This window comes from Anabrus simplex, chromosome 1 (genome assembly GCF_040414725.1).
Source record: "Anabrus simplex isolate iqAnaSimp1 chromosome 1, ASM4041472v1, whole genome shotgun sequence".
NCBI classification, from domain to species: Eukaryota; Metazoa; Arthropoda; class Insecta; order Orthoptera; family Tettigoniidae; genus Anabrus; species Anabrus simplex.
This window is the reverse complement of record NC_090265.1, coordinates 1,157,012,236-1,157,036,234: the sequence shown is the minus strand read 5'-3', so window position 1 is coordinate 1,157,036,234 and position 23,999 is coordinate 1,157,012,236. Positions and strand designations below refer to the sequence as shown.

General features: G+C 43.1%; 1 protein-coding gene across 3 annotated transcripts in view; it reads left to right on the top strand.

The window, feature by feature from the left end:
* Positions 1–418: 418 nt before the first annotated feature.
* Positions 419–23,999, top strand: part of LOC136858128 (beta-1,4-N-acetylgalactosaminyltransferase bre-4) — a 508,156-nt gene continuing 484,575 nt past the window's right edge. For all 3 annotated transcript variants that reach the window (XM_067137447.2, XM_067137444.2, XM_067137442.2), the window contains exon 1: positions 419–549. The gene's annotated coding sequence lies outside the window, so the exon portion shown is untranslated. The remainder of the gene's footprint in view (positions 550–23,999) is intronic.

Genomic DNA, 23,999 nt, shown 5'->3' with positions numbered 1-23,999 from the left:
TCCAGTGATATTTGAATTTAGCGCTACTTTTCAGGTCAAGTCACTAGGAGCGCCACCGTCGAATTGTCTCCCATTTTAACAAGGCTAAATCCCTTTAGTGTCAGGTATTGTTTCTACTGCAAGGCTCTACTGTATTTGTTTTCAGTAACTAGACTACAATGTTCTGATATAGCAATATGGCGGCCGTGCGTGTCCTCGGGCAGAACATTGGCGACAGTTTATTATTCTGTGCTCCTTTCAGTTTCCCTGCCAATCTACGAGTATATGAATCTGTGGTGATACCCAGAGGTGATAACTGTGTGGTGCTCCACTAGATGTCAGTAACATACACGGGCGCTCAGTCACAGCCATGCCATTTCGATCGCCATCATAGCATGTGAGATATGTGATCTCGGTGGCAGTGGAATAAGACCGGATAGGGTAACTAAAATGGTAGAGTAGTGTGGGTCTACTGTCAAGGAGGTGTGTGTAAGTGTTGTGTGATGAGTGATGCAAATTCAGTCTGAACGATTGTGTGTTGTGGATTATGATTTAGAAGAGTTGTTCTGGGTGAGTGTGCTTTGTTTTATTTGCCGTGTTTTAGTCATGTTGTGCTACCTTTTCCTTCTTATTAAAATATGTAATTCACTGTGTGAGAGTTGCACCTGGAGTGAAAATTGATGTCGATTGTGTTCGAAGGAGACCTCTTGTTCTAAGGGGATTGGTACATCCTCAGGTGTAATTCTTGATAGAAAATTCACTTTAGAATTTCACTGTGCTTGCAAGAGGTTTTTTTTCCATGGTTATATAATAGCACGTGAGTTTACTTCGTAGCCTTGAGGTAGGTACGCGTTTAGAACTACATAGTATTATGTATATTGTTTGGTTGTTGTTATATAATTATTTGAAAACGATTTCTTTATAGGACATAAATAGTAAATGGAGAAAGTAGAAATACATCTTATCCACTCATTTCATAGTCAGTTTGACAGCTACTATATATTTGACTTTTCTCCAAGGAAAGCGTACATTCTTTGTAGAATTACATTTCACAGCACTTTTAATTTCTTTTGCACTATTCCTTGAACGACCATTGGCTTATATTAATATTTAGAGCTTCTTAAGTAACTTAACAGGTTCGATTCTGGTTCAGTCCATTGGGTTTCTTTTTGTTTTACCTCGCACCGACACAGATAGGTCTTATGGCGACGATGGGACAGGGAAGGGCTAGGAGTGGGAAGGAAGCGGCCGTGGCCTTAAGGTACAACCCCAGCATTTGCCTGGTGTGAAAATAGGAAACCACGGAAAACCATTTTCAGGGCTGCCGACGGTGGGGTTCGAACCTACTATCTCCCGAATACTGGATACTGGCCGCACTTAAGCGACTGCAGCTATTGATCTCGGTTCCGTTGGTATTTGAATGTGCTCAAATATGTCAGCCTTGTGTCGCTAGATTTACTGGGACGTAAAAGAACTCCTGTGAGACAAAATTCTGGCACCTCGGTGTCTCCGAAAATCGTAAAAAATTTAGTTTGTGGGACGTTCAGATGTTTGTTGCTTTCTGTGCGTTTATTGAAGTAATGTTTAGCTACGTTTGTTCGTGTATTTTTCCTACCCGATATTTATAAATGATGGAACGTACGTCCTTCTTATTTTTTTTTCTGACCTTGCTGGGAAAGCACCCCCATGTGTGAATACAGATATGCAAATTTGAATCATTGCTTCGACCTATAGTCATGTTGTATAGTTTTTATATTTCGATATATAAATGCCCGAGATATTATCGCCGAACCTGAATGCATCAGTAAACTTGTGGGAATATTTGTTACCATATTGATGTCATGTTCTTGTGCTTGTACGAGCAAGGATTTATTTCTCGTTGATCATGCTATGGTCCGCCTCTGTGGTGTAGTGGTTAGCGTGATTAGCTGCCACCCCCGGAGGCCCGGGTTCGATTCCCGGCTCTGCCACGAAATTTGAAAAGTGGTACGAGGGCTGGAACGGGGTCCACTCAGCCTCGGGAGGTCAACTGAGTAGAGGTGGCGAATGCCGGGATGGTACCTAACTTACGGCCACGGCCGCTTCCTTCCCTATCCCTTCCACTCTTCCCTGTTCAGCATAGCAGGTGAGGCCGCCTGGGCGAGGTACTGGTCATACTCCCCAGTTGTATTCCCCGACCAAGAGTCTGAAGCTCCAGGACACTGCCCTTGAGGCGGTAGAGGTGGGATCCCTCGCTAAGTCCGAGGGAAAAACCGAACCTGGAGGGTAAACAGATGATGATGATGATGATGATGATGATGCTATGATCTACTTTTAAGTCTTCGTTCTGAACTAAAACGTAAACGGAATGCATTTATAGTGCTTGTGTCTGTGTTATGTAAATCGAAGTGTTGAAAAAAAAAACGGTGTGGGGGGGAGGGGCGTGCCGTTTTTACAGTAGCGATCTCTGTTCAAATAGAACGGAGTTGAAGAGTCGAATCCCAACTAGTTCTTCCATTGTTCACTTCGCTTCACCTGAGTTTTCTCAGTGTTATTTACATTGTTAAGGTAGTGATTGTCCACCTCTGTGGTGTAGTGGTTAGTGTGATTAGTTGCCATTCCCCGTAGGCCCGGTTTTGATTCCCGGCTCTGACCACGAAATTTGAAAAGTGGTACGAGGGCTGGAACGGGGTCCACTCAGCCTCGGGAGGTCAAGTGAGTAGAGGGGGTTCGATTCCCACCTCAGCCGTTTTCTGTGGTTTCCCACTTCTCCAGACAAATGCTAGGGTTGGTCCCTAACTTAAGGCCACGGCTGCTTCGTTCCGTTTTCTTTGTCTATCCCTTCAAATCTCCCCATGCCCCCCACAAGGCCCCTGTTCAGCATAGCAGATGAGGCCGCCTGGGCGAGGTACGGGTCATCCTCCCATTTGTATTGCCTGACCTAATATTTCACCCTCCAGGACACTGCTCTTGAGGCGGTAAAGGTGGGGTCCCTCTCTGAGTCCGACGGAAAAACCGGTTACGTGCCAGAAGCGACCGTGCCTGATGCGACCCGGCCATTATCGTGCCACTAGCGACTGAGTGGTTAAGCATCGTGCCTCATGCGACCCATCAATCACAGTTGATCTGCATTTAGGGCTACCACCCAGTGGCAGATTGCTTATCAGTTACTAACTTAGTATTTTGTAAAATAAAGGTCTGACATCGTGGTTCGAGTGTCGTTGGACGAAAAAATAATTATGATAATGTTGCTGGCTTTATGTCCCAGTAACTATGTTTCTGGTTTAAGGAGACGCCGAGGTGCACGAATTTAGTCCCGTGCCAGTGAATCCACCGACACGAAGCTGACCTTCAAACATCAACCGGACTGGGTCAGGATCGAGCCTGCCAAGTTGGAGTCGGAAGACCAGCACCTCAACCGTCTGAACCACTTAGCCTGGATGAAAAAAAGTTCACTATTAGAATGTAGGCCGGCAGGGTAGGAAAGTTGGTGGTATACAATTTGTAATCACTAGATTGCGTGTCAAAAGCCTGGATTCAAATCCAAACCTCTTCGCATTGTTCAAATGGAGTGAGGGAATATGATGCTGTCGATGGTGATTCATCCGTCGGATGACGACGTAAAGCTTTGAACAGACCCCTTGGTGTTATTCGAGAGGAGTCGGCTTCGTGCCAACTCCGGGTTTCACCCTCTCCCTACCTCATTATCATAATCTCACATCGAGAAGCGCAGGCCACCCGTGGGTGTCAGGTAGAAAGACCTACATCAGGCGAGCCGAATACGTCCCCGGACACTTCCGGCGCTAATAGGACACGATAAGTACGTAGGCGTAAGTCATAAATAATTTCAGATAATTAGAAAATTTATTGAACATCTCCCTTGGTAAATTATTCCAATCCCTATCTCCTCGTCCTATAAACGAATATTTGCCCCAATTTGTCGTCTTGAATTCTAACTTTATCTTCATATTGCAATCTTTCCTACTTTTAAAAACACCACTCAAATTGATTCGTCTACTAATGCCATTCTACGCCATCTCTCCACCGACAGCTCGGAACATCCCGCTTAGTCGAGCACCTCGTCTTCTTACTTCTGAATCTTCCCAGCCCAAGATTTGCAACGTTTTCGTAACTCTACTCGTGTGTTTTGTTACCAAACATTATCGATTATTTTCTGAAAGGGTTTCAACCTTAATTTTGGAGTCCCCGGTACAGCGTTATTAGATTCTGAAACAAATTTAGATATGACTGGCTGATGTGCCCGTGCTTCGCTACGGAATCCTACATTATATTCAGAATTCTAGATTAAGTACCCTATACGTTGTGGGTAAGATTATATTAAGTTGCATAGTTCTTAAAGTTACCCAGAAAAGCGACGGGAAAGTCACCATACGTCTTTTCTCATGTGAAGACTGGGTTAGGGAATTATAATGGCATGTCGTCTTGCCTACTATCAGTCACAATGAACTTGGGGAGTTTTCATTGTGATGGCAGGCCAACTTCCTCCTGCCAGTCAGTCAAGTTGGACAGTTTGATGATAATGGCACTCACTCTCCACCTGCTTTTTTTACATCCTCAGAAGGGCTGTCTTTGTGGTTTTCCCAACTGAAATCATCATAGGTCATTACAATGAAGTCAGTAGGAATGTCGCGATTACAAGCAATATTATCATATGAAATACTCAGTCAAATAGAAAACGGCACATTTTCTCATTTTTAACGAACAGAGCTATGCTGCCGATCTAACAATCCAAAGTTCCCGACCTGGAATGACCAGGCCGCAAACGGCCGCGAACACTCCTATGCCATTATTCCACTGCTCATTCCAATCAGCGCCTCAGAGTAGGGATCAAATGCGTGGAATACTATGATAAACCAGTGCGCTACATACTAGTAGTATCAGACAATCGATGAACCGGAAGAATGTCATGCTAAAGAAGAAAGTTATCTAACTCCACATCCCTCTGTGGGTGGGGACAGTAGAATAACATCCAGGGTATTCCCTGCCTGTCGTAAGACGCTCTCAACTTGGGAGAGTGGGTTAGCTACCACGGGGCACTGAGTTGAGTCCTGGCACTGCTCATACTTACTTGTACCAGGCTTCTCACTTTTATCTATCCTATCCCATCCCCTCGGTCAACTCTTGTTCTTTTCCGACCCCGACGGTATTACAAGTTTCTAGGCCTAGGGAGTCTTTCACGCCCTACGTGGCCCTTGTCTTTCTTTCGCCGATATCTTCATTTTTTGCAGTGTTGGATGCCTTCCATTTTTTCTCTCTAATAATCGCCACATTAACACATAACATTTATCCTCTAATGGCTGGCGTCAAGAAAAACATCCAGCCGTAAAAGTCTGCCAAATCTGCTACAAACCCTGACCCGCAGTAAAGACTGGATAAAGTGGGGAGTAATAGAAACGAGCCCAGTGGCATCACTGCTCGCTTCCCACCAAGGCAGTCCGGGTTTGATTCCCGGCCAATACGTGTGGGATTTACGAAATGAAATGCTTCGTCGTATGGGTCGGATTCCACTTAAAAATGGAGGTCCTGTGGCTTATGATCACAAAAGTAAAATTCTAAGCGTATTTACATTTTAATAGAAAAACATTAAAACAACGACAAAGCGTTTATGTACCTTTTAGAGAATACCGCACTTGACCAGATTGGCCGTGAGAAATGGTTTTCATTGTTACAGCGTGTTCGGAAACACCATTGGCGGTAATACATGCTCGGCACCTTCGGAGAAAATTCTCTTAAACCCGCCTCAGTACCTCGTTGTTTTGACTGATGTTCTGAGCAGCTTCCAAGACACATTCCCGAAACTCTTACAGAGTTTCCACTTCTCTGCGATGTACCTTAGATTTCATGAACCCCGCAAAAAAGTAATCTAAGGGGTTTTGATCGGGACTTCTTGTCGGCCAATCCATCGTTGCGGCTAGGCGGCGTCCAGGTGACGGCGCACTGCGTTGGTAATATGCGGGGGTGCTCCATCATGTTGCAACCACAGATGCCGTCGCGTGTGGAGTGGAACATTCTCTAGTAGTAGTAGTGGTGGTGGTGGTAGAGGGTGTCCGGACATTCCGTACCACTTGATTTTTGAGGACATTTTGTACCACCTAGGTCGTTAGCTACCTGCGAACGGTTTTCCCGTAATCCCCAAATATTTACGCCAGGACAATCCGTACCACTTGATGTGAAATTGGAATTCCATTTCCACGCCAGTAGGTGTAATGAGCCTATCAGACACACTTTAGAAAGCAGAAACAAAAGTAATTTACAACATCTGCTGAAGAGAACTATATTATTTTAATAATTGTCGTTTAAACTATACTTATCACTTATGTTTACGTAGATATCAACAGAAAGTCGATGTTTTGAAGTATAAAGCCTGAAATAAAACAATACAATAGAAATAGATATACATTATGTTCGGGCGCAATATGCCTAACGAGGACAGTAGGATAATATTACTATTATTGTGATTATTTATCAACTACTGCATTATTTCATTATCAAGTAAGTAAAAATATTTTGTTGAACTGGCCGATATGGGCTTGAAGGTCACGCGGAAACAGTAAACTACTGAAAGGTGGAAGTAGCTAGTTCCCCGCAAATGGCGAATACGAGATAAAAATTAACACAGGCACCAATCAGGTCAGTTACACCCGACGGAAGGTTAACATCAGCAGTGGTCACACCGAACGGTGGCTTCTGCGCCATTAGTGGGCACTGGATGTACAAATGAATACGGTACAGTACATTCATTAGGAAATCGTTTCAACTTCGCAATATTTCCATTCTCTTTCAAGTGGTACGGAATGTCTTCTCCTAAATATTTAACTGACACTTCGCAGGTAATCAGCCGGTCAAGTGGTACGAAATGTCCTAGAACCTGGCTAGCGTAGCCATTCTATGAGGTAATATCACAGATCCTCTGATAATGCTCCCCAAAATCCCTGTCCAAACATTAATGGGAAAACCGAACCTTGTGGTGGGAATGTCTCATAGCATGGGGCTTGTTCTCCGACTACACATGCGTGTGGTCAAAACTGAAGCTGCCATTCCTCGTAAGGAGACCTCATTTGTGAACAAAATATGATTCTTGAAGTCTTTGGGTCCTATTCACAGAAGGCTATCTGCGTTGCATAATGTCTCTCCAATAGTGCTGAACACACTGCAGATTATACTGTTGTTGCCGGTCTTCTCGTTATGTTCGTAGGACGGTCCACTCCTGCCACTGCCTCCATTTGGCGAGTATTCCTGCTGGGGGTTCTCTGCAGTAAATTATAATACGCGGTCCTCTGTACGAAGATCAGGCCTAGACCCACCAGCTTCACTCATGGCCATGACGTTTCCAATGTCAGCTATTCTCTGTAGGGCCTATTCCTGCTACAACACTTCTCACTAGAAGACACAACAAATCATTGATTGATTTTTTAGCATCTGGCTTTTAGTGCCAGGAGTGTCCGAGGATGTATGTTGTGTGGTGGTGTTGCCCGTGAGTGTAATTGCACGGGCTAGAAATTGGAGGAAGGTGCCATCAAGGCATTTTTCTGAAGATGAAAATGGGAAACCACGAGAAACCATTTTCGAGGACGGCCAACGGGGTATTCGAACCCAGCAACCTACCGAAGTAGCTGTAAGTAGTGGTGCAACGCACTGACCTAACCCGCTTGGTATCTTCTCCCAGACACTGAAACGCAGCTCCATATATGGACATATTTTAGGAAAAGACGAAAACCCATCACCATATTTCGTGTTGTAAGACGAGTTCCCCCCAAAAGTGTTACGTAAAGTAGGGGCAGTAGCTGCTGTTGAAATGACATTGCACTCCGTACAGGTACTTTACAGGAAAGTTCTTGAAAAGCAACTGAAGAAGATGCTGCCCTGTCATATCTGTTTCCCGCAAATCCAGGGACTGGTCCTGATGATCCCCGAGCGCTGTACTTGCAGATCAGTTAACTGTAAAACAAATAATCCTTGTTAAAAATATAACCGAACTTGTGTTATTCTAGTATTCAGCAGAAGATTACGTGATTGTACATTTCCCCCAAATTTTTAGGATTTTGACCTTTAAATATCTCTTGCGTATGCCTATTTATGACCCATCTTTCTTTGGGGAAGGAATACTTCGGTTTGTGGCATTCCAAATTATACATTACACTGACATATTTTAACGAGTTCTTGAATGGGGTTTAGATATTACGTGTGTGTGTGTGTGAAGTAATGTATGTTTTATTTAAACTTTCGTAAGAAATGTACTCATTCATTATTATTTGTAAGCCTTTCATGCAGTCGTTCGAATTGTTCTCCGTAAAGAGCTGTATAGGTTGTATTTCCCGATGACTAATTCAGTCTGCATTAATGTTGTGCACAGTTTGCGGTTTAGTAGTTGAATAGAACAAAGACAGTTTCATTCCCTACACCGTAAACAGTGTTCTTAATTTTTAGCCTTTTTTTCTAACCTTTTCTGGTTCTGACTTAGCTTACCTTATCTTGGATGATGACAAAGCTTATCCAATGACAATTTTCTTGTCAACGCCGGTCGCATCCGGCACGGTTACAGATTATGCGGTCGCTAGTTGGACGGTCGCATCTGGTACGCCACCGGAAAAACCAACCCTGGAGGGTAGACAGGTTAAGAAAGAAAGGCAGTGATTGCTGTCGCCAAGAATACTTCTCCAGGCACCATAATGCATCAGATTTATTTCGCAAATGCACTAGGCACAAGTTTCGGAATTCAGAATTAAGCACATTCCTCTAGTTGATAAAGGAAATATTTGTGGCAAAGATCTATCAAATTACGAGCTGAGCCCGCCATTGTTCTGTCGTATTGTTGTATCTTCTCTTCCTGACACATCACAGTAAACTTTTAGTCTCTTCCGAACAGGACGGTATTCCACTTTTAATGACTTTTTAATGACCTTCGTTTTCTGCTTCGATGTCACTTCCAGTCCTCTTGTGCGTAGGTGATAGTAAACAACTACCTTAAATCCTACTTGTTTTATGGACCCGGAGGTGACTGAAAAAATGTATTCAAGTCGGGAGAGCCTTATTACCGTATATTTATATTCCCAACCCCTACTGCCGTTGCCCGTATGCCCAATATTTTTTATTAGTGATTTAAGCCCACTACGGAGCGCTTGTGACTAGTTCGTTTTGGATGCCCGCTTTCGTTCCCACTATCTCTTGAGCCCAGCTCTTAGTTTTCTTTTCTTTCCTTTCCTGTGAAAGAGGTTTGCGAGACTTAATATGAACAGCCTTTGTTCGAGGAGACCACGAGTTTACCATTTTACAATACTTCGGGCGGTCTGAGATGTCTGTACCGGAAATCCCAACGGAAGCTGTATTTGTGCATCATTGAGCCACATGGTTCCAGTCTTGTAACTTTTGATGAGTGAGAATATCACTTTCGTAAGCATGCCGTTGTCCATTTTCAGATGGTGCCCGTAAAACTTCAGCCGCCTACGTCGCATGCTAGTGTTAGCCCACTGTCGGCAGCCCTGAAGATGGTTTTCCGTGGTTTCCCATTTTCACACCAGGCACATGCTGGGGCTGTACCTTAATTAAAGCCACGGCCGCTTCCTTCCCATTCCTAAACCTTCCCTATCCCATCGTCGCCATAAGACCTATCTGTGTCGGTGCGACGTAAAGCAAATAGCAAAAAAAAAAAAAAAAAAAAAAAAAAAAAAAATTCTGCTGGGGCAGGCCAAGTATTGGAGCGTACGTCCTTGCCATGCTTAGTTTCTTCTTCCCTTGTTCTGACTTAACTGGAAAGGCAATGTGCAGATTTGGACCATAGCATTACGACTTCTTGTTCATTCATATTCAAACATTTCATCTCATTCGCGGTAGAATAACACCCGCGGTATCCCGTGCCTGTCGTAAGAGGCGACTAAAAGGGGCCCTAGGGGCTCTTAACTTGGGAGTGTGGTTTGGTCACCATGGGTCCCTTAGCTGAGTCCTGGTAGTGCTTCCACTTACTTGTACCATGCTCCTCACTTTCATCTCTCCTACCATACCTCTCTTGGTCAACTCTTGTTCATTTCCGACCCCGACGGTATTAGAGCACTCGAGGCCTAGGGAGCCTTTCATTTTCACGTACTGCGTGGCCTTTGTCTTTCTTTGGCCGATACCTTCATGTTTCTAAGTGTCGAATCCTTTCCATATTTTCTCTCTGATTAGTGTTATATAGAGGATGGTTACCTAGTTGTATTTCCTCTTAAAACAATAATCACCACCACCACTCACCATAATATTTCATGCAAAATTAAATGCTTCCGAATGATTTGTTCTCATAAACTAGCTTATTACAACTAATTCAACTATTTTGTGGGCAGCAATGCTAAACATCAAATAAAAATGCTTTTATTAACCAGTCATAAACGGAACCATTCTTTGACCGTGAAATTTATCATAAATCAGATCAGATTTCTCAGATAATCGCATTTGATTATATTCCTGAAAATGTTTAGCGTCACAATTTAACAGGGCATTCCGGCTACAAGTAGACGAATATTGTTCTTCTTTAATCTCAGGTACCGGTATACTGTTTCTCAAATATATTTTAAGTGTGGACTCCTCTTTTGAAGGTTGTTTACTTTGTTGCCAAGAGGGATTATATGATCAGCGATGCACTTCCGCATATGTTGATAAACATGTTAATATTAAGTGGAGTAATAAGGGAATTCTTTCTCGAGAATGAAATATACGAAGTTTATACCTGTGTTTGTAGTTAAAATGTCTTACATTTTGCAGTTATCCTAAAGAAAACACCTCTACTCTATTAGATTGGAGGTATGAACATGGCGTTAAAAGGTCTTGCCGGATGAGTTTGTGCAAATGTTCCTCGAATCAAATGCAATAACAAATCCGTAATGTGTTTCCTTACCACATTCTGTTTGGAGATTAACTGTAATTCAATAGTGCTAGAACCGTAGTTATATTATGTAACTTAAAGGAACTTTCTTCCACTATTTAAGGTATATTAATAGGTTTTCACCGGGTGAGTTGGCCGTGCAGTTAGGGCCGGGCAACTGTGAGCTCTCATCCAGGAGATAGTGGGTTCGAATCCCACTGTTGGCAGCCCTGAAGATGGTTTTCCGTGGTTTCCAATTTCCACACCAGGCAAATGGTGGGGCTGTGCCTTAATTGAGGCCACTGCCGCTTCCTTCCCATTCCTAGGTCTTTCCTGTCCCATCGTCGCCATAAGACCTATCTGTGTCGGTGCGACGTAAAGCAAATAGCAAACAAGAAAAAAGAAAGTTTTGCTTTCTGAACACCTTTCCCCATTTTATTGTCCGTAAGGAATATTACATTGATTTAGTAGTCTTAATAACTATAGGTCTGATGTATGCCGAGTATTTGCAGTATGAGGATGAAAGAGGGCTGAATGGCATAATACTTTATACCGGCTCAGAATAAAAGGCAATGAAGGACGAAAGAGGAAAGATCTCTTGCTATAATCTGCAAGCAGTGATATTTACGAAGAATCAGATATAGCTTGTTAGCCACTGCTTCAGCGGATGATAAATGTTTTAAAGGATGCTTTTGAAACACTTTTTTTTTTATCACTTCTGTGTCCTTATAAAGTAAGCAAACTTTCAGCAGGACGAATAACTTGCAGCATTATGTGACAGTTGATATCCTGATTATAGCCGCGTGACCTCCAGTTTTCCCTGAAATCCGAGCCACAGGGAGATGACTTATTCTCATTAACCTATATATTACCGGTAATGTCTAGAGCACGGTAATAATAATTGTACCATTGTAACAAAAATGTTGCAAAGTTTGGGATGGGAAGAACTGAGAGAAAGAAGACGAGCTGCTCGACTATAAGTGGTATGTTCCGAGCTGTCAGCGGAGAGATGGCGTGGGATGACATTAGTAGACGAATAAGTTTGAGTGGCGTCCTTAAAAGTAGGGAATATCACAATATGAAGATAAAGTTGGAATTCAAGAGGACAAATTGGTGCAATTAATCATTTATAGGAAGGGGAGTTAGAGATTGGAATAACTTACCAAGGGAGAAGTTCAATAAATTTCCAATTTCTTTGAAATCATTTAAGAAAAGGCTAGGAAAACAACAGATAGGGAATCTCCCACCTGGGCGTCGGTCTTAAATGCATATCAGTATTGATATTGAAAACTCATAAGATTATACAGAGCTGTTAACTTAAAACCGATCTAACAGTTTACTGTTTGTGTGCAATGACATGGTTCATTGGACATGTCATTGATACTTCTACATTTTGAATCCCATTGTAGGCCAAAGAATAGATGTAGTTTTGGCCACCATGAGGACCTACAACAGTCGGCAACAGATATACCGTAGAGGACGGACAGCGATTGACAGCTATGGATAGAATACGAGATTATATGCCAGATGTGACCACGCCAAAATCGTACCGCTAGCGACCAATCAATCATGCATACACCACTGATCTGTATTTAGGGCAGTCGCCGTCCGGTTCCATGGCTAAATGGTTAGTGTGCTGGCCTTTTGTCACAGGGGTCCCGGGTTCGATTCCCGACAGGGTCGGGAATTTTAACCATCATTCGCTGGCACGGGGGCTGGGTGTGTGTCGTCTTCATCATCATTTCATCCTCATCACGACGCACAGGTCGCCTACGAGCGTCAAATCAAAAGACCTGCACCTGGCGAGCCGAATTCTCCTCGGACACTCCCGGCACTACAAGCTATACGCCATTTAATTTTATTTCAGGGTAGTCGCCGAAGTGGTTGATTGCCTGTCAGTTGTTTACGTAGCCTTTTCTGAAATAATTTCAGAACATTTGGAAATGTATCGAACATTGAACATCGAAGGTAAATTATTCCAATCTCTAACTCTTCTTCCTATAAACGAATATTTATTTTGTCCTATTTAATTCCAAGTTCATATTGTGATTTTCCATGCTTTTAAAAGCACCACTCAAACGTATTCGTGTAAATGTCATTCCATATCATGTTTACGCTGACAACTCGAATATACCACTTAGTTGAGCAGCTTGTCAACCTTCTCGAAGTCTTACAAGGGGAGGTCGTCGTGTGGTGTTCTGGAAAAGTGTTCACATTTTGAGGATTTTCCCTTCAATTAAAAAAAAATAAAATAATAAATAGCCCTGTTCGAGCGTTTTCGCCAATGAGCCTTATTTTGTTCAAAATTTAACGTTTAAAATCTGTCCTCAACAACTTTTGTAGTCTTATTCCCGCGGGTATTTCCGACGTGTCTCCGTAGCGTAGTCCCTAGCGCATAGCCATTGGGAATTGAAGTTTCAGAGTTCGAATCCGACCCTGAGTCTTATTTCTTTTAATTTAATGTACTTGGTAGAATATTAATTTTTTTAGATTACATCAAGTACTTTATTATTTGTTGTTGTTTTTTCTATTTACAATATTAATGAATATTTACATTATTGTTTACATTGTCACAATTTTCACGGCTCGTCAGACAATGAATCGCTTGACTTTGACGCATTATTACGGTGGTATTTTTCATAGAAGCATTGGTAAGAAAGGATTTCGTGACAACGAGCACATTTAATAAATGCTGGTGCAGAGCAAAAATAACACTTTAACCTCATTACTTCACGCTGAAAACAGATGTTCACATTTCCGAACAGTGTTCTTTCGTCATCAAATATCGTTGCAAAGAAAGAATATTTTATCATGCCTACAGAAGAATTGGATGAATGTTGGTGATGACTCGGTGAATTTAGCTTGATGGTGGAGCAGAGGAGAACAAAAGAAAGGGCTCCTGCGTTGCTGCATTAGACTCGGTGTAGTGCGAATGAACGTGGCGTCGCCGGCCGCACCGCATTTAAATTCTTTCTTTCTTAATTCTATTAACTCTCCTCGGACTCAGCGAGGGATCCCACCTCTACTTCTACCGCCTCAAGGGCAGTATCCTGGAGCGTAAGACTTTGGGTCGGGGGAAACTGCTGGAGAGGACGACCAGTACCTCGCCCAGACGGGCATACCTGCTATGCTGAACAGGGGCCTTTCGGGGAATGGGAAGATTGGAAGGGATAGGCAAGAAAGAGGGAAGAAAACGGCCGTGACCCTAAGTTAGGTACCATCGCGGCATTTGCCTGAAGGAGAAGTGTGAAACCACGGAAAGCCACTTCGAGAATGGCTGAGGAGGGAATCGACCCCCCGCCCCCTCTTCTACTCAGTTGACCCCCCTAGGCTGAGTGGGGGGGGGGGGTCTCGACCTCTTGGCTATGTAGTGCTTTATTGAGATTTTGCATTAGTATATTGGTTTTACTTGCTAGCTTAATTTACATTTTGTACAATTGGTTTGGTTTTGCTGGAATATTGTTATAATGTTGCTACACTTCGGTTTATACATGGGTGGCGGGATGTAGGTGGAGTGCAATGGTGTGATAGAAGGAAGATAAATTTACGAGGGATGTGAGTAGAAGGCGGAGACGGTCAGATGCAGGTGGTGGCGATAAGGGGTAGCTTGGTGGGGGTGGATAGGAACGGATATTGGGACTAGGAGGTTGGGGAGGGGGGACGGCTACGAGAAGTGGTAGGGCGGGTGGCAGGTTGGGGAGGACAGTGAGACGGTTCGATTCGGTGGTGGCGGCCGTAGAGATAGATGGCTTGGTTGATGAGGCGTTGAGTGTCTTCGAGTGTTGGAAGTTGTAATCTCACTAGATAGGTAGGTCCTTCTTCATTGCGGATCCGAAATGCTCTCCTTATGGGTGGTCCCGTCTGGCGGAGTTCGTGGTCTATGGCATCAGTTGGTATTCTGGGTTTCACTCCTCGCACGACGCAGCTGTAGGTGCTATTGCGATCGGGCGGCGGTGGAGACGATGTTAGGCTTGCTGAATTAGCTGGAGTACAAGTGGTACTTTCCTCGGCAGGAGGCTGGAGCGTATTCTGATGACTTAGTTGAGGGGGAGGGGGGATGAGAGGAAACGTCATAAGAGGGGAAGGGTGGGACATGATTGTGGTGGTTGTAGGAACGTTGGGGGAGGGATGGGTCATAACTGTAGTGGTAGTCGGGACGGGGGAAAGATCTGGACAGATGTAGTTGTGGTGGTGGTGGTGGTGGTGGAGATAGTAGTAGTAGTAGTAGTAGTAGTAGTAGTAGTAGTAGTAGTAGTAGTAGTAGTAGTAGTTGCTGGAGCGATGGGGCAACTCAAAGTCTGCTGCTGTGATGGCTCCGGCGGGGGCAGGGCTGTTGCGTTGTCTGTTAGGTGAGCCTGGATGTACGGGAGCGTAGGCTCGGTCCTATAGTGACGGCCACGGATATTCATTCCTCTGTCTAGGATGTACTGGAAATCATCCGCCTCGGAGATAAACAGTAGTACATCGTGGCTGGTTCGGGGCCGGTGAAAAGCCTAGAGGCGCTGTGGACGCCCAGGATGCGCAGTTCTTTTTCAATCAAGTCGGAGATTGAGGGATGAATATCTCGTCCGATGCAGGTGTACATGGTGGAGGTGGGGAGGCCGACTTCCTTCGTGGTGTCAGGCCGATATGCTGTCTGAGGCCGGCGAGGTGCGAGAGTTAACGATGAGACGTCACCCGGCCGGGCGAAAAAATGAGACGTTGATGTCACTGGAGTAGTCCACAATTAGAGATTAAGCCAGTAAGAGAAGAGACGCGTGTCTTACGGGAGTGGTTCAAGTGGCATTGCACTTAGTGCTGATACTTCACGGTAAAGTTCTTCAAAAGCAACTTATGAAGATACTGCTCTGTTTCCTGAAAATCCAGGGATTGATCCTGATGATTCCCAAGAGCTGTACTTATAGATCAGGTAACTGTAAAACAAATAATCCTCTTTTTAAAATATAACTGCTTGTGTTATTCTAGTATTCAGTAAATTACCTGATTGTTCATTTGCCTCCACATTTGTAGGGTTTTAACCTTAAAATATCTCGTGCGTTATTTATGGCCCATCTATTTTTTCTCTGGGGAAGGAATGTTTCGATTAATGGCATTTCAGATGTCACGTTACACTGGTTTATCTTTCAACAACGATCTCTTGAGTTGGTTTTAGATAGGCTATTACCAGTACCTTTGTTTGTAAAGTACTGAATGCATTTGTTATTAAAACTTTTGTCATAGAAATGTGCTCATTAATTATTACGTTGGGATTGTTCTTCGTAAAGACTTAATATAGGCTATTTCCCGACGACTAATTTTGTGTACATAATTAAATGTCATCACTGTATGCGGTTATAGTAGTTCGCTATTTGAACAGAACAAAGAGCAATCAAATTCCCTACCCCGTAAGCAGTGCTATAAATTTTTGTCTTATTTTCTAATTTTTTCTGGTCTTGATTTAGCTTACTTTATCTTTGATGATGACGTAAATTATTACATTGATTTGTCAACACTGTCGCATCCGACACGGTTACAGATTATGCGGCCGCTAATGGCACCGGTCGTATCTGGCAACGACACCGAACACGATGGAGGAGGAAGCTAGTAGCGGCGCGTGGTCTTTTGGGTCCGATTGCGTAAAATGAATTAAATAATTGCATCTTTGAGAAATAGTTTGTAAGCCAAAATAGCAGTCAGATTTATCATTACGGCGTTTTGTTCTGGGACTCCAGTACATGCATTTGGACTGAAGGTGTGATAAAATTGGTAGGGGTGATTGTTTTAAGGGAAAATACAATTTAGATAACGTCCCCACTTAACACTAAACATAGGATGAAAATGGAAGAGTTCTAACCCTTCAGTGAATTAGCCCGGTTTCCCTTCCTTTTGATGATACTCTGAGTGGCTCAGTTCGGTGGTATTTGAAGGTCCACAAATACGACAGCCTCGTGTCGGTAGATTTACTGACACGTGAAAGAACTCCTGTAGCACTGAATTCCGGCACCTCGGTGTCTCCGAAAACCGTAAAAGTAGTTAGTGGAACGTAAAGCCAATAGCATTATTATTAAAAGGAAGGGAAAGGTCACGAATGGCGTAAAAATTAAGAAAAAAACTCTGTACGCCTCGCAAGCATATTATCGAGATACCAGAGACCAGGAGTTGACAAAGAGAGGTCTGATGAAAGACGACAGGGAGAAGCACCGAGCGAGTTGGCCGTGCGGTTAAGGTCGCGTAGCTGTGCGCTTGCGTTTGGAAGATGGTAGGTTCGAATCCCACCATCGGCAGCTCAGAAGATGATTTTTCCGTAGTATCCCATTTTCACACCAGACAAAATGCCGGGGCTGTGCCTTCATTAAGGCGCCATCCTTCCGTCGCCTTCTATCTTGTATGACACTGTTGAGCTAGACGATCGTGTTGCCCAGATTTACCTCCTTCCTTTCTGGGGCTCTCCATACTCTTCAAAACGTGGCGGGGATGATAAAGACACAACTGGTAGCGTTATACATCTACGACTTCTCTGGAGGCTGGACACTGCCGTATTCATCTTTACAAACTATGCCTGTGTGCGCATTTTTACAGCAGGAACATTCGTGATAAAATACGATGTGGAAAAAGAAATGTGCGTCTTGGGTTGCGAACGACAGTAGTATAGCGGTAAGCACGTTTTTCATTCGATACACGCAGGCACTAGGTAAGCAGCGCGCAGACTGACAGCACTTTGTTTTTCAATATGCTATAGTAGCTCTTTGTTACACTGTTAAACTTCTCTCACACTGTTGGGCATTATCAGTATATTGTCTTTTAGGTTATCAGCCCAGAGGCAAACGGTTGTTACCAGGTTGAAAGAGGAAGACTATGAAACTTCCAGTGTTTCCGAAACAGAAAGGAAAGCTTTCTGGTTAAGTGTATGATTTGTTAAAACATTACGTGTGAGAAACCGCGGAAAGAGAAATACCTCTAGATAGTGACTTGATCGAACCATAGCAATATGAAGATAAGGAGGGCGAAGTAAATGAATAATCATCAACAAAATATTCTTCTGAAGGCGAGTCGAGCAGTTCACAGCAGCCAGCCATTGTATGCTCCCCCTCCAGCAACAACAACCGCAGATACATTCTACAGCAGGAAAGGTGAAAGTCTTAAATCATTAGCTGCTTCCGGGTACACCCAAACATAAAAAATAAAAATGATCATCGATCGTGGTCATCAATGAAAGATAAATTTACATGGTTAGCAAGTGAAAGACAGTTATGCAAAATGAAGGGAACTGTTTAACAGGAAAACAAAATTGTACGGACATAAGGAGGGCAGTTAATAAGTGCGCATTTCAAAAATATTTAAAATGGCGTGCAGTGAATCAAATTGTGAAAGAAGATGACTTAGACAAATTGCACATTAAAGGCGCGCGAATTACAAATTGACGGAAACAGGTTCAAAAATAGCTCATCTGGGCTGCATAGTTTTAAAAAGCACTAATATAGCAGGCAAAAGCCGTAAAATAACATTATTATGTTGCAACAACACGACAAATTCGAGATAAATCCCAACATGAGCTGGTTATACAGGCTTTAAAAATGATTTGCAAATTAATGATGGAATCCTATACCGATGATGGGATTTACAGTGTCGATGAGTGTGGTTTTAATAAAGAGATGCCCATGGGAAGAACTTCAGAGTTTAAGAATAATATTAGTTTTACGTTCTATTTGCTACTTTTACGGTTTTCGGAGACGCCGAGGTGCCGGAATTTTGTCCCGTGGGTGTTCTTTTACGTGCCAGTAAATTTACCCTCACGGGACTGACGTAGTTGAGCTCCTTCAAATATCACCTGACTGGACCAGGATCGATCCTGCCAACTTGGGCTCAGAAAGCCAGCACCTTAACCGTCTGGGCCACTCAGCCTGTCACTTCAGAGCTTAAAGGTACGTCTGACGTAAAGAAAGAAGTGCAGTCGAAAGGGGAGACCCACAGTCATGCCTTTAGTGTTTTCATCAAAGAAGCTAATGCCAAAATGATTTCTGATTTTATACGAACCAACTGGCATAAGTAACTAAGTTCAGGAAAAACGTTCAAACCAGAAAATGTAATTATGGAGGAGTCCGTCAGGAAGATAGGCAAAGCAGCGTTTTTAAAAGAAGCTGTCGTATAATTTTTAAGTCCAAGAAGCCTGCTTCTTTTAGACTCGTACAGTGTCTACTATGACACTGAAAAATGTCAGAAAAATTATCGGAGAAGATGATCGTGTCTCTAACAAATAAACCGTAAAAATAATAGCGTTTAACACAACGTATGAACTTTAGTCCCTAGATAGTTTCTTCTTCCGAATGTATACATGCATGTTTCGCGAGTTCTCATACAGTGCATATTTCGATGAGCCATAATCTGTTGCAACCTTGCAACGTCGAGATATCCTGAAACTTCCGTACAGTTGCTAGCATTCCAGCAGTGACATTCTCCGCGCTGAGAGCGCGCTCATGAGTATGGATGCTATAAACAAGTAACTCTCGTCATTTTCATAATACTACGAATTTTTGTTTCAAGAATTTGAGAAGACTGTGTAATAAATGTGACACAGCACTAATAATTATTAGATGTGGTTGGTGTACAGAGAAGTACACTCCAACACAATGGCGGCTCGTTTGTGAGGCGCTAAGGCGCGCGCCCCCCTACGGGGTTCCATTAAATTAGGGAATTTTAATCTTAAATGTTAACAAGGGAAATATTTTACTATTATTATCAAGGGCGCGAGTTGTACTGTACTGCGGCCCGATGCGCTGCTGGCCCTACGCAGGAGGGCGCTCTCTCTTAGCGGACAAAATACTCAGTCTCGCTCGACTGGCCTTGAAGGAGCCAATCAGAGGCACAGTAGAGATGTGCTGTTCTAACGGAGATTCCGGCGCGTTTCTGCCGCGGCCTATCGTTGCACCCAACCTACCCGAAACATTGCTGATTTGATTGCTATTTAACAGGGGTCACTTTGTGCCATTTCTCTCCTAAAACTAGGAACTATTTTACTGAGGCACTTACCTGAGTTAAATGTGCCGGTATATATTTAAAATAGTCTTGTAATTTTTAGGATTATTAACTAACGAAACGAGTAACGACTGTAACTACTGTCTCCTCGCACTTGACTCATGTTGGCGATACTCGCTGGAGAGCGCGATATTTAGCTGCGTGTTGATGAATGATCTCGTAAGGTGACTGTGACGAGGTGATTTACAGTCACTCGCATAAGTATTCGTCCGCGTTCGTCATGTTAGGACAATAGTCCACAGCACCAATACAATAAAGAAGTTAATTGTAAACAAGTAATAGTATGTTTTATTTGCCATCTGAACAGCTGAGGACATAATTTATAGCACCCTAAGCGCTGGCATTTGGAATAAATAAAAAACAATCGCACTGCTTGCAGGAAAGTCACGTTGCAAAAGTATTCATCCACAATAAGAACTCAAGGAATGTTCAGTCATTGCCTAAGTATCAGAAGCGCGTCGAACGTCCTTTGGAATCAATCACGGCTTGAAGGCGTTTCACCATGGATGTCACCAGTTTTTCTGTCATTTCCGGGCCTATTTTGTGCCATTCTTCCATGAAGGATTGCTTCAGAGCTTCTTTATTGGGAATACGCTGCTTGCTCAATTCACACTTTAATTTCGCCCATAAATGCTCTATGGGGTTTAAGTCTGGGGACTGGGGCGGTGTCTGCAGCACATGAGTTAGAGTAGCCATTCCCGAACAACCCGAGCAGTGTGCTTAGGGTCATTATCTTGCTGGAAGAAGTATCCAGTACTAAGACCTAATTTTGCTACGCTGGGTGGTAAGTGTTGCTTTAATATATTCAAATACACCATCTTATCCATCCGTTCAGGTATTATATGGCAGTTGCCTACCCCAGCCGCCGACATACACCCCCATACCATTATGGAACCTCCTCCATATTTTACGGTTGGTTGCAGATTTTGACTTTAGAGCTCGGCGTTTTTCTTTCTCCATACACGTCGCTTTCCAGAACAATTAAATAAACAGAATTTGCTCTCGTCCGTAAACAACACGCGTTTATGGTGGCTTCATAACGTACTGTTTGGCAAACGCCAGCCTCTTCTTACGGTTCACCTCATTTATCCAGGGCTTCTTCCGACTTGTACGCCCCTGCAAACCAGCCCTGTGTAACACACGTCGTACGGTGTCGGTACTGATGTTCTTCCCAGTGGAGGTTTGTACTTCTGTTCGAAGCACAGGTGCAGACACATGGGGATTTTTCTGGACGGTGCGTATAATGCTTCGCTCTTCGCGTGCTGTCAGCTTCCTTGGCCGCCCAGGTCTTACTCTGTTGAGTACAGTTGCACTGGTCTTATATCGCTGAATGATACTTGCGACTGTAGTTTGCGGTATTCCGGTTTTTTCAGCAATTACTTGTTGCGAATTACCAAGTTGGTGGAGTTGGATAATTCGTTGGCGTTCAAAAACAGTTCGTTCCCTTATCTTACCCATTATACTCAAAGCATGCACTAGATGTTAACTCACCGACACTGTCCGTATCACTGATGGACTGAGCTTGGTGATGTGTCTCATTTCCTCAATGCTGGGTTCGTTCTACAAGCCAGTGCACAAGGTGGACGAATACTTTTACGTTGCCATTTCCTAGCCCAACCACACTCATTATCATTTACTAAATAGTATTGACGTGCAAGATGTATATTCTGCCGGTATTATTGTACGTATATAATGCATATGCACTGCGTATTTGTTTCTGAACGTACCCGAAGCCTTGTAATGCTTTTTTGATGTTCAATATATGAACAGGACAGATGGACGAATACTTATGCGAGTGAATGTATATGTAGGCGTAGTGTTATGTTTGCACTTCGTACAGCATGATTACCGTCGAACATATTAAAGAACTAACGTTTTCTTCTCTTTCTATCGAAAAGAAAGTCGAACTGAAGGAGTGTGGTAGGCCGACACCAGACTTCTCATTGAAAAAATCGGAGACCAAGGAAAATGAAAATAGGGCTTTTCAAAGACAAATTAATTCGTCTGACGTATATAACAAGAACGCGCGGATAAATGGAAGTGATATCTCAGAAACCTTTTACTGCATTCCTTCCCGTTCTAGGAAAGGAGATAAATGGATCACCACAGGGGTGATATCAATAGTACCATGGGACTCTGAAATGCTTGGTAAAGTCCGTGTCGTGTCTTGTTTGAATGATCACTACAGTGAAACTATTCGTAAACATAATTCGATCGTGGACAAGAACAGGCAAATGTTAATACAGTAATAATAATAATAATAATAATAATAATAATAATAATAATAATAATAATAATAATAATAATACAAACAAAAGCGGACATGAAGAACGCACAAATTCAACCCGAAGACATTTTGAATCGAAATATATATAGAAGGAAAATTGGCAAGTGGGAAGTTACTCCAGAGAATGAAGTACCAAAAAGAGCATGTACCAAGTGGACGGAAGAAAGGAAGAGGAGCTTTAGTCAACACATGAAAGCATCCTGGATCCTAGGCGAACGAAATCATAAATAAAGCTTCGTGTGTTCTGAAAGGGACCATTCACGCTTAATAATAATAATAATAATAATAATAATAATAATAATAATAATAATAATAATAATAATCAAAATAATTGCATATGCAATGCACCGTATAGTGTTCGAAGTGTGTATCTTGATAACATGGTTTGAAGAACTTGAGATATATTATGGAATTATGAAAGTAAGGCGCTCCCCCCACTGCTGATATCCACGAGCCGCCAATGCTCGAACAGGAAGCTTTGCTTGTAAGATTTATTCTAACTACTAGTACTTCCTCAGACTAGCAGGTACACTAGTTTATAGTTTGCGCTTTCTCTACTCACACTGACGCAGTCACACCGGTTTTACAGTTTAGTAGGAGGGTACTGAGATTTCGTCAACTCAAAATTCGCAACAGGAACCTACCATGGTTGGAAACTGTTACCCATGTTAACCTGGAGATGGAATATAGACCAGGCATTGCAGCGAGCAAGCGCCAGAGTGGCAGCATTGCGTCCTCTGCTCCACAACAAGCACCTAAGTGATGTCATTAAGAGCAATCTGTACCTCTGTACGTCCAATGTTTCTTTACGGCTGTGAAGCCGGTGCTATATTCCGAAGACGCCAGTGCGGCGACTCTTGGTGTTTCAAAACAAGATACTGCGGCGCATGACCAGTTCGCTATGGTAAAACTCCAACCTAAAAATCCACTGGGATCTTAATACCCCATCTATTAGGCGCCATATTTCGAAACTTGTTAGTGCGACGAAATCTCGGATGTTTCTAACCCAGTCAACTGAAGAGGGCATCGCGCTGTTGAAAAGGGTCCTCAGGACCAAGAAACCCAATACACGCCGTTAGTCCCTGTACTTCAAAAATTAACTTTTGGTTTTTTCTAAATAATTACCATTCAATAAAAGGTGAACAATTCAGCTTCTTATGAAAACCGAACCTCTTACACGTTAACAACGATCCAGCGATAAGGGGGTTTCAGTTCTGACCTGCACAACACCAGCAGGACAGAGTGATTTTTTTTCCACCGCCAGTGTAGTAAGAAAGCGATTTTTTTCTGTCTCATCAGGTAAATCACGGAAACCGATGAGTAAAATGTGCGTTTTACTCTAGGGCTCCTATCTACTAGATAACTTGGAAAAATAAGCTCAGTCTGAAGTTCAGTCAGTGCTGTTGTAGGGTTGACTGTTTGACTACCGAGCTCGATAGCTGCAGTCACTTAAGTGCGGCCAGTATCAAGTATTCGGGAGATAGTAGGTTCGAACCCCACTGTTGGCAGCCCTGAAGATGGTTTTCCGTGGTTTCCCATTTTCACACCAGGCAAATACTGGGGCTGTACCTTAATTAACGCCACGGCCGCTTCCTTCCAACTCCTAGGTCTTCCATATCTCATCGTCGCCAGTCTGTGTCGGTGCGACGTAAAGCCCCTAGCAAATATATATATATAGAAGAATTAAAACGGAGGCACTATAAATCTCAGATTTGTGAACATTTTATATGTTGCTATTCGCTGGCTTTGGTCAGCCGGGTCAGCTGTCATGAAGACTATTTTCTGTTGCCTGCAATAGATCCTGCATCATGTGTGCCCACAAGACTGCCACCCTCGCTCTGAAAATTAGAAAATCGCGTGATTTGAAATTGTCGTGGCATGCGACCA